The following is an 11,089-nucleotide window of genomic DNA, read 5'->3' on the forward strand; positions in this document are numbered from 1 at the left end:
TGACGATAATGAAAAAGACATATAACAAGTGTTAGGTTAGGATGGAGAAATATGAGAACCTCCAAATACCGTGATGGGACTATAAAATGGTACGACCTGGAAAACAGTCTGATGATTCCTCAAAAAATTAAATATGTAAGTTACCATATGACCCAGAAAATCAACCCCTAGGTATATACAAAAAAAAAAAAATTAAAACGATACATCTGGACACACACACATAAACTGGTACATGAATGTTCAGAGCAGCATTATTCATAATAGCCAAGAAGTGGAAACAACACAAATGTCCATCAGCTGATGAATGGATAAATAAAATGTGGCATATCATACAGTGGAGTATTATTTGGTCATAAAAAGGAATTAAGTATTATTACATACGTTAACAGGGAGGAACCTTTAAAACAGTATGCTAAATCAAAGAAGCCAGTCACAAAAGACCACATATTGTATGATTCCACTTACAGGAAATAGCCAGAAGAGGCAATTCTATAGATACAGAACATTAGTACCTACCTAGGTCAAAGAGGGGAGGCAGGGAGATGAGGTGTCACTGTTAACATACACAGTGTTTCTTTCTGAGGTGATAAAAATGTTCTCAAATTAATTATGATAATGGTTGTACAACTCAATGAATATAGTATTAAAAATCACTGACTACCAGGAGTTCTCCTGTGGCTCAGCATGTTAAGGATCCAGCACTGTCACTGCAGCAGCTCAGGTTGCTGCTGTGGTGCCAGTTCGATCCCAGGCCTGGGAACTTTCACATGCCACAGGTGTGGCCAAAAAGGGAAAAAAAAAAAAAAAATCACTGACTACCAGATACACGCTGACTTCTTTGTAGAAACAAAGCTGATTCTAAAATCCGTAAGGACTTGCAAGGGACCCAGAAGAGAAAACACAATTTTGAAAAAGAACAACAAAGTAGGAGTTCCCATATCATGGCTCAGTGTGTTCGATCCCTGACCTCACTCAGTAGGTTAAGGATCCAGCGTTGTCACAAGCTGTGGCATAGGCTGCCAATGTGGCTGGGTTCCCAAGTTGCTATGGCTGGGGCATAGGCCCCAACCACAGCTCTGATTCTACCCATGGCCTGGGAACTTACATATGCTGCAGACACCGCCCTAAAGAAAGAAAAAAAAAAAAAAGAAAGAACAAAGAACAAAGTAGAAGGACCCATACTCCCTGTTTTCAAAACTTACCGTAAAGCAACAGTTATTAAGACATTTTGGTACTAGCATCAGAATAGACATATAGATCAATGAAAGAAAACTGAGAGTTCAGAAATAAACCCATATCTATACAACTACCATATGGCCCAGCAATTGCATTCTTGGGCATTTATCCCAGTGAAATGAAAATTCATGTTCACACAAAACCTGTACATGAATGTTCATCGCAGATTTATTCATATTAGCCAAAAACTAAGAGGAAAAAAAAAGAAACCCATCAAGATTTCCTTCAATGGGTATATCCACACCAAAGAATTCCAAGGACCATAAGGAATACTAAGCAAGAAAAAAGAACTACTGATACATGCAACGACTTGGATGAATCTCCACGGAATTATGCTAAATGAAAAGGAGATAATCCCCAAAGGTTACACATTGTATAATTCCATTTAAATAAAACTCTTGAAATGACTGAATTATAGAAATGGAGAATGTATTGGTCACGGCCAGAGGTCAGAGAAGGGGGTGTGAAGCTATGAAAGGACTACATAAGGAATCCTTACAGTAAAGCTGTTCAGGATCTTGGCTGTATCAATATCAATATTCTTGTTGTAATATTGTACTATAGTTTTCCAAGATGTTACCATTGGGAAAAACTGTAAAGGGTACATGGGGGTCTTTCTGTATTATTTCTAACAGCTGCATGCAACTCTACGAGTATCTCAAAATATGTCTTAAAAAAAAAAAGGAATCCCTAAACTTGGCTGTAAAACAAATCCACATAAACATAGAATATTACTTCCTTCCAAACGGAAGTAAGCAGTAGAGAAACATATATATGAAGAGAGAGAGAGAGAAAATGATTCTAACTTGGTGATTTTAAGTAATTAATGTCTTCATCTGTAATGCATAGATTAACAAATACCATGGCTACCTAATGACCCTCTCAAAAGATACCTATGTAATGCATAAATTCCTAGAACCTGTAAATGTTACTTTAATGGCACACACACTCAAACTTTGTCGATATGATCAAATATTTTGAGATGAGGGATTATCCTGGACTATCATGGTGAGCCGTAAATATAGTTACATATATTCTTTTAAAAGGGAAGCAAACAGAGATCTGACCACAGACACAAGAGAAGGCAGGGAGTGATGTTGCCACAAGCCAAGGTCACCTGAAGCTAAAAGAGGCCAGGAGCAGATTCTCCCCTAGAGCCTCCGGAGGTGGCAGAAACTGTACCTACTCAACTCTGCCTCCATCACCAAGTTCATGTTAAGGTATGCACAAATACTCAAGTTAAGCAAATCAACATTTTGGTGTTCAAGCCACTCCTAGTTCCCATCATTTTCCTCCATAACCCCTAAAAGGCAAAATTTTATTTATAATTTTATTTTATACAAGAAAAAATAATCCTAAGAAAGCATTTGTATTACAACAGGAAGCCAGAATTCATAACAACCACAAACATGCTTTCCCTGAGTTACCTAAACTTTTCAATGGGGAAGGAGTCACTGAGTTAAAAACAACCCTTTCACGCAACACTCCCAACTACACAGAGCCTAAGAATGGCTGCCACCACTCACTTCTCTTCCCACTTCACTGTCTTTATTCCTGTCTCTCATTCATCATTTGCTTTGGGACACCCTTAGACATCAGCTCCAGAGGGGGTTGACATTCACTTACAAACATAAAATGGAGATGATCTCTTATTTGAAATGGAAAAGTAAGGGTTGCATCAGTTTTTCCCCTTATCATCCTTAGAACAACAATCTCCTTTCTATGAGGAAGTAAGCAGTTTTCAGAAACCTCTAATGTGGCAGATAAAGTGGTGAATCTTCTCCAGTCCGCCTTCACTGGTGACTGCCCTCAGACTTCCTTTGCATCTGCCTCTTAGGTCATCCAGTAGGATCCCCTTGTCCCTATGGCCAGTTAGAGGACTAGATGGACTACAGACACGTGATGAACACTGTCAAGTCTGACTACAGCTCCCAAAGGCTTTTTTTGAGCTTGACCTCACTGCTACAGGGAACTCACCAAAGGCTAATCTTAGCTCCATCACTACACTGAAAACCTCACAGGTGATGGGACTACAGCTCCATGCTCATTAACAGAGAGCAATTGGTATAGAAGGGGGGGGGGGGGCCCGCACAGTGATGTCTCTAAACAGGGACCACATTTTGTATTAATGAATAAGAGATTTGATCAGAATTTTCTCCCCAAGTTAAACAAAATACAAATCAACTTATTTTCAAAATGTATTTTCTATCTACCAAAACTCAGGTTACACTAAGTCTCAGAAAAAGGAACTAATCAATTGGTAGAGGTTGGAACTTAATTTTGTGACCAAATTATAAAACAGCATGAGATGACAGCCTTAATTTCACATCTGTCTTTTGCGAAAGAATTATATGAAAGATATATATATATATATATATATATATATATATATATATATATATATATATTTGCTTTTTTAGAGTTGCACCCGTGGCATATGGAGGTTCCCAGGCTAGGGGTATAATGGGAGCTACAGCTGCCAGCCTATGCCAGAGGCACAGCAACAGAGGACCCGAGCTGCATCTGCAACCTACACCACAGCTCACAGCAATGCCGGATCCCCGGCCCCGCTCAGTGGGTTTAGGTGCAGCCCTAAAAATAAATAAATAAAAAATAAATGAAGTCACATAGTATGCAATCTTTTATCTGGCTTCTATTAAGCCCATGAGATCCATCCAGTTGATGTGTGTATCAGCAATCGTTCAGTCTTTTATTGTTTTTGTAATGTTCCCTTTTATAAATACACAATTTATTCATCCTTTCTACTGCTGGTGTACATTTGGATTTTATCTAATTTTTAGTTATTCTAAGTAAAGGTGCTATGAACATTCTTTTATTGGTTCCTCTCCCTGCCCCCCTGCGCCTTTGGTAGACATGTGTATCTATTTCCTTTGGCTATATACCTAAGAATGGAAATAATGAATCACAGGTAGGACTAGATACAGCCAGTTTTCCAATATAACTGCACCACTTTACACTCCTACCAAAACATGTGTGAGATCAAGTTTCTCTACATCTTTGCCAGTAGTGGCACTGACAATCTTTTTAATTTTAGCCATTCCAAAAGGTATATAGTAGTATCTCACTACTATATTGATTACTTTGCATTTCTCCATTGCCTGATAATGTTGAACAGCTCTCTCTACATGCATACTGGCCATACAGAGGTCCTCTACTAGAAAGTGCCTATTCAAAACTTTTGTGCATTTTTCTATTCAACTGTCTTTTTCTTAGTAATTTTACACAACATGCATACATTCTGGATACAAGTTCTTGGTCAAACGGATGAATTAGAAATTTCTTCTTCCAGTCTGTATTTTGCCCTTCATTCTCTTAATACTGTCTTTAGATGAAGAGAAGTTCTCAATTTTAATGAAGTGGGAAGTCAAATTTAGCAATCATTGTTACAGTCATTGCTTCAGAGTCTTTTTTTGTGTGTGTGTGAGATATATATTTTTTATTTGCTGTTAGCAACAGTCTTTTTTAACAAACCTGTGCCTACCCTACTCAGTAGTTCTTTGATTTATGCTTAAGGTTTGAGCAGTTCTTGACCTTGCTCTGAATTCATGAATTCCTGCATCTTTGCAAGGTTTGCAGTTTCACCTTGCATCTGGAATGCATTCAGGTTATGCTGCTGGCGATAGACAACTCTCGTGTTATGAATGATTGATCAGAGATCAGTTTTACAACTAGAAAATCCATTTGTGACTACTTCCATATTATAATGGCTTCTATACAAATACATTAAAAACGGTGTTTTTTAAAAAAGGGAGCCCCCACTATGGAGCAGTGGGTTAAGAATCTGACTGCAGCAGCTCAGGTTGCTGCAGAGGCACAGGTCTGATCCCTGGCCTAGTGCAGGGAGTTAAAGGATCCAGCACTGCCACAGTGTAGGTCACAGCTATGGCTCAGATTGCATCCCTGGCCAGGAACTTCCATATTCTGCAGGTGCAGCCATTAAATAAACAAATAATTCTTTAATATTTAAAAAGGGGGAAAAAATCCTCTGACACCTGTTATTCTAACATTTTATCCCAAACATACCTTAGATGATTCTTCTCACGCCCTCTGAGTGGCTTTCCTCCAATGGGGTACATTTACACTAGACTTTGCTGACTTTGACGGTATAAATAAGCATTCAATAGTCTCAGAAATCAGAAACCTAGAAGCTTCAGTTAAGCTTGGTTCTACTGCACTTTATTTGACCCATCAACCTCAGTGCTTACAATTCTCTGGAAACCCAGTAACAAAGAACCCTCTGTCCTATCCTTTTTCCTGAATTAATAATACCTCTCATCTCCAACCATATAGTTACAAAAAAAAAAACACACACACACACACACACACACACCTTAGTCTTCTCCTTACTTGCTCAGCAGGGGCTCCCCTCCCCCACCCCATTATTCTTCACACCCAGTCAATCTTCCATTCTGCTCCAATGTGTGTGGCAGACTCGGAACTTTGCTCTGTCACAGCTGATGCCCTGGCTCACTCCCTTATCGTCTCTGGTCTGAAGCATGGAAACTGTCCTTAACTGACTGGTCTCTTCCTTACATTCTGTCTGTGACCCTGGCACCACCAAAGTCCCCTCTCCAGAACATAAAGTTGATCACATTACTCATCTGATTAAGATCCTTGCACAGGTCTCCCTGCCCTGAGGACAGTCACTCTCTTAGCTAAGAATTCACAATCTGGCCCTAACCTTTCCCGGATTCTCTCTCAACAACTCCTACAAAACTCTGGTCTGAACCCTGGGCACCCAAACCCTCTCGTTCACCCTAATTCTGCACAGTGTCCTCCTCTGGCTAGAAGCCCTTTCTCGCTTTATTCTGCAATCAGGTCCCTTCCTTTCTTGCACAGGACCACCCCTGCAGAAGCAACTGTGTGTTCCCACAGCTCTCTGTACCCACCACAACAATAGCTGAGTCTTTATCACCTGCATTAGTGAATCACTTACTTGTTTTTCTCATTCACAAGTCTACAAACTTCTGGACCTGGGGTTTCTTCCCCAGTCTCCTCAAGGATAAGATCAGGAATTAATCTTTACACCCAAAGGACTTGGCAGGGCAACTGCACAAACAATCAATGAAAGAATGAATGTTCCAGCTACTTTTATTTATGTCATTTTTTTCTATCAATAGACTAGAAAAATCAGTACTACATGTCCAAAGCAATGAACCTAACACAAATTTTCGTTCATTTTATTGTATTATATTTATTTTTTGTCTTTTTAGAGCCACACTGGCAGCATATGGAGGTTCCCAGGCTAGGGATCGAATCAGAGCTGTAGCCACCTGCCTACGCCACAGCAACATGGAATCCAAAGCGTACCTGCAACCTACACCACAGTTCACAGCAATGCCAGATCCTTAACCCACTGAGCCAGGCCAGGGATCAAACCCGCGTCCTCATGGATGCTAGTCGGTTCATTAACCACTAAGCCATGACGGGAACTCCCAAACTTTCGTTTAAGGGTCACCTAGCAAATCATTATTTTAAAGAGTTTCCTAAAAACTAAAGTAAAAACCTTCCTCAATTATTGATCTGTGCTTCCTGTTAGAAATTAGAAACAACTCTTGTTTTGAAAAACTTTTAAAAATAATGGGCATCAAAGGTAAAATGAATATATCACTTAACCAAAGTAACTAGTTATCACCATATAAATCGCTACTGGATGCCAATGGAATGAATCTTAGCTATTATTTACACAACTAAAAGACCACAAAATGACTTCACTGAAAAGTCTGTCCATATATATCCCCTTAACACATAAGACACCTGTGTGATACAGGAAGATGGCATGCAGGATGGTTAAGAACAGAGACTGGCATCATAATGCAAGCTGTGCACTTTGGAGCAAATAACTTAAAACTTCAATATGCCTCAGTTTCCTCATCTGTCAAACAAAAATGATAAAGCACTCACTTCACTATATGGCTGGGAGAATGAGACCGTATAAGGCTCCTGGAACACTGCCTGAGGAGTAAATGTATAGTAATAAAAGTCAACTGTTATCAAAGGGCTTTTAACTTTTTCAAGCCCTTTTATAAATTCATCTTTTTTTTTTTTCCTCACAACGGCACAGTGAGACTGCTTGGAGAAAAAGCTGTTAGTCTATTTCAGAGATAAGGTACTGACAAAAGAAATCATATCACTTCCCAAAAAGAGTTTAAGTGGCAGAGTAGGAACTAGAAACCACACCAATCCCCAGACTAAACTGACCAAATCTTCAAGGATGCTATGTGCAAAAAAGAAAGATTCTTTTCAGTTTTCCTCATTGTTTAACCGTGGTCATCAGCAACAGCCACACTAAGCACCTCTAGGAAGAGATGAACCACTATTTGCTCAAATTAAAAGACAGGAGAAGCCTCACTTTCACAGTGCCTGACCCACAGCAGGCCCTCCATAGACAACTACTGATGACTGAAACACAAATGCCACTATGCTTTCTCAATAACAGAACAAGGCTTGCTACGAAATCAAGACTGCTACCAAAAATAAAAGTCACTTAAGGAGTTCCCACTGTGGTGCAACAGGATTGGTGGTGTCTGTGGTGCACTGGGATTCAGGTTCCATCCCCTGCGCAGCACAGTAGGTTAAAGGATCCAGCGATGCCGCTGAGGTGTAGGTTGCAACTGGCTCGGAACTGATCCCTGGCCTGGGAACTCCATATGCCGTAGGGCAGTCAAAAAAAAGGAAAAAAACAGAGTCACTTAGTATACTTATCTGTCACATCAAAGTACAATGTGGCAATAAAAACTTTTTTTAACGAAAGGGGAAAAGTCCAGGATGAAACCTTATCTGAGTGGACAGCTAAGAATGATAAATGCAGATATGAGACTGAGATCAGCTCTTAGAAGATGCCTGGGTGGCATTAATTAATTGGGGGCACTACTAACACTTAGTACTGGTTTACACTTCCTTTTCAGGAGAGAAACACCTCAGGAAGAGGCAAACAAAGAGACAAGAGGCTCTTTTAGGTGTAAAAACTGACTTTTTGCTGATGTTGGTACTTGGCATATAAGTGACCAATAAAAGACTCCTCGATGTATAAAATAAATAAATAAAAATAAACAGGAGTAAAGGCAAAAAAAATTCTAAAACAAATCATTTCTTTTACTCTCAAAAACATAAGTGCGCAAAAGGACTTACATCAAAACAGGTTTTTTGTGTTTTGTTTTTTTTTTTAATTTTATGGCCACACCCAAGGCATATGGAAGTTCCCAGGCCAGTGATTGAATCCAAGCCGCAGCTGCGACCTACACCACAGCTGTGGCAACCCTGAATTATTTAACCCACTGCCAGCAGGCTAGGGACGGAATACACACATCCACAGCTACTGGAGCCGCAGCAGTCGCCCAGGGCAGGAACTCCAAGCCAGTTTTTTGAAAACTAACCCAACTAGTTATGTTTCATGACATATCTTTGCCCAAATAAGTCACTGACGTGAGTGGACAATATTTCATCTCTATAAGACCTTCACCAATACTTATCTTCGTTATATCCCTGGGCTTAAACCGAATGTCAATGCTCAGTTTTACATGCAGCCCCGTGCACAGAGAATACAATTAATGAACTTCGAAGGCAGAGGCAATGCTCCAGAGGAACCACTCTAACCAAAGACGGTTCAAGAAAGCAAAATGTCTCCCCGACACCTAAGCACCCTATTTCCTCTTTTCAAATGGACAAGGTGGAGCTAAGACACACCTTAAATATGAGGTGACATCAGCCCCAGGCCAGGGCCTACCGTTCCTTTCGTGGTACTGCCACTCTGGCACCTACAGGCAGGCATCTGGGGCCAGGAGGACACACAGGTAAGACAGCTCCAGCCCGTGGCCTCGACAGCTCAAGTCCAATCCCCGCACGTGGCGGCCCACTGGGACCTTTAGCGCATCTGATTTGACGGTGGCAGAGCTTAGACTGTGTACGGTGCTGATCCTGGGCCCGCCCAGGTCAGGAGCATAAAGGTCTTTGTGCCTTTCGGTAAACACCGACCAGATACCTGGCCCTCCTCCTCCCGCGGCCACGTCCGGCCCAAGAGGCCCCGAGGGCCCCGACGCCTCAGGCAGCCCCCGGGAGTCGCTTCCCCGAGCCTCCTCTCACCTGACCCAGCGGTGCCGCCATCCGCGTGGGGACGCCAATTCCCAGTCAAGTGACTGTTACCTGGGCCGCAGCCCGGAGAGGCCCGCGGCTGGGGGTTAAGAGTCCGTGGGGCTGCTCCCCCTCCGCCAACCCCGGGATTCCCCGACCGCCGCCGCCATTTTCCCCCGCGCCGTAACCTCCCCCTGGCGCTTCTCTAGCCTCCCACCTGTAGCCAGTAGAGGACAACTGTGACGACGTAGGCAGAGCGTGGGCGAGCTGGAGAGCCCGTGGGGGTCACAACCTCCTCGCTGAACCCGCCGCTAATTCATCCCGAAGCGGGAGGCGTCCGGACCGTCGCCCTAGTAATGCGTCCAGGCAGGCTCCATCCCGATTGGCTGCGAGCTCAGTTACGCAGCGGCGTCCCCGGCTGCGTGGGAAGCCCAGTCCCCCGAGCCCCGCCCCTGCTCCTCTGCCAGGGGCTCCCCAGGAGCCTCAAACCTCTAGGGCTCCCTTAAAGGGACCATGCTCATTTCTCACTCTAGCGTTTAGGAAAGGAGGCATCCAGAGAGTGAGAGGGTATGTAGGCGAGAAACAATAGAAATAGGAAATATAACCAGGGCGTTGTCCCAGGGAACCCAATGGTATAACTCCTGGAATTTCGGAGTGAAAATAAAATGGAGATCTGGAGAGTTTAATTTACAAACTGAGTTTAGTTTCCACTGAGGAGGGGAAAAAGTGCACAACCTGAAAATTGAGAATTGTTTGATTCTGTGGACAGAGTAAAGACTTAAGCCCAAGAGACAGCCTCTCAGCTCTGAGGCACTGTTCCAAAGAGTTAAAGAGAGGAAGCAGGATATTTAGGAGCTTTTGCAGCAAAATCTGGGTAGTGGGAACATTATAAAATTACTGTTAATTGAAGGAGAAACAGACATCTCAAATTAATGAAGTTAGCACTCCTTTATATATGGGAAGGCAAGTGCGTCTGGGCTCATTGAAATCATTCCTTTGATAAGCACCTGAACTGTCTAGTGCTAGTATCCTATTTTTCCGCATCCTGAATGGTGCAGGGGAAGTTGTAGCTGCTTCAGCTGATGGCTTATTGGCTGCAATACTCTTTGTTTATTGGCATTGCAGGTGCAATCCTTTGTCCATGAAGCCTAAATTACCGGGCAAATCTGTAGAACTAGTTCTAGAACTCAGGTTCCTGACTTGCAGCACAAAGCTCTACCTAGCACCTAGCACACAGCGTTTCTCCAGTCCTAGAGAAACTTTCTGTCTTCTGAGCATCCACATCACTTTCATCATAACCCTCATAAAGGGCATTCACCACTTTCTATCATGGAAAGAAAGATTCTAACCTACTAGATCCTCCACAATGGTGGAGGCTGTGGTTAAACCTCTTTTCATTTCCTACACAATGCCTTCCTCCTGCTAGGTTTCAACAAAGATTCACTGAATGAAAATCCTAAAAATAATAAACATAGCCACACATCACACACATAGCTGCTCATCAGTCATTTATATATGCTTATGTATTTTACTCATTTATTCAACAAAGTTAAAAAGAGGATGAATTTTTTTTTTCAAAGTGCAAGATTCCTGTCCTCACAAAAGTTGTAATGCAATAATAATGAACTTCTAGGTTTTGGATACATAGCTTCAATATAGCTAAATTATACCCCAGAATTCTCGTTGAACCAAAAGTTGCTGTGTTCTTTTCTAAATCAGCTTTGCAGCCTCTCCAATTTTGTTCACACATGTTGAAATATTT

General features: G+C 41.9%; 1 protein-coding gene across 2 annotated transcripts in view; it reads right to left on the reverse strand.

The window, feature by feature from the left end:
- LCLAT1 (lysocardiolipin acyltransferase 1) overlaps positions 1-9,712 on the reverse strand; it is a 186,970-nt gene extending 177,258 nt beyond the window's left edge. For both annotated transcript variants that reach the window (XM_047782341.1, XM_047782342.1), the window contains exon 1: positions 9,545-9,712. The gene's annotated coding sequence lies outside the window, so the exon portion shown is untranslated. The remainder of the gene's footprint in view (positions 1-9,544) is intronic.
- Positions 9,713-11,089: the final 1,377 nt, after the last annotated feature.

This window comes from Phacochoerus africanus, chromosome 5 (genome assembly GCF_016906955.1).
Source record: "Phacochoerus africanus isolate WHEZ1 chromosome 5, ROS_Pafr_v1, whole genome shotgun sequence".
In the NCBI taxonomy this organism is placed as follows: Eukaryota; Metazoa; Chordata; class Mammalia; order Artiodactyla; family Suidae; genus Phacochoerus; species Phacochoerus africanus.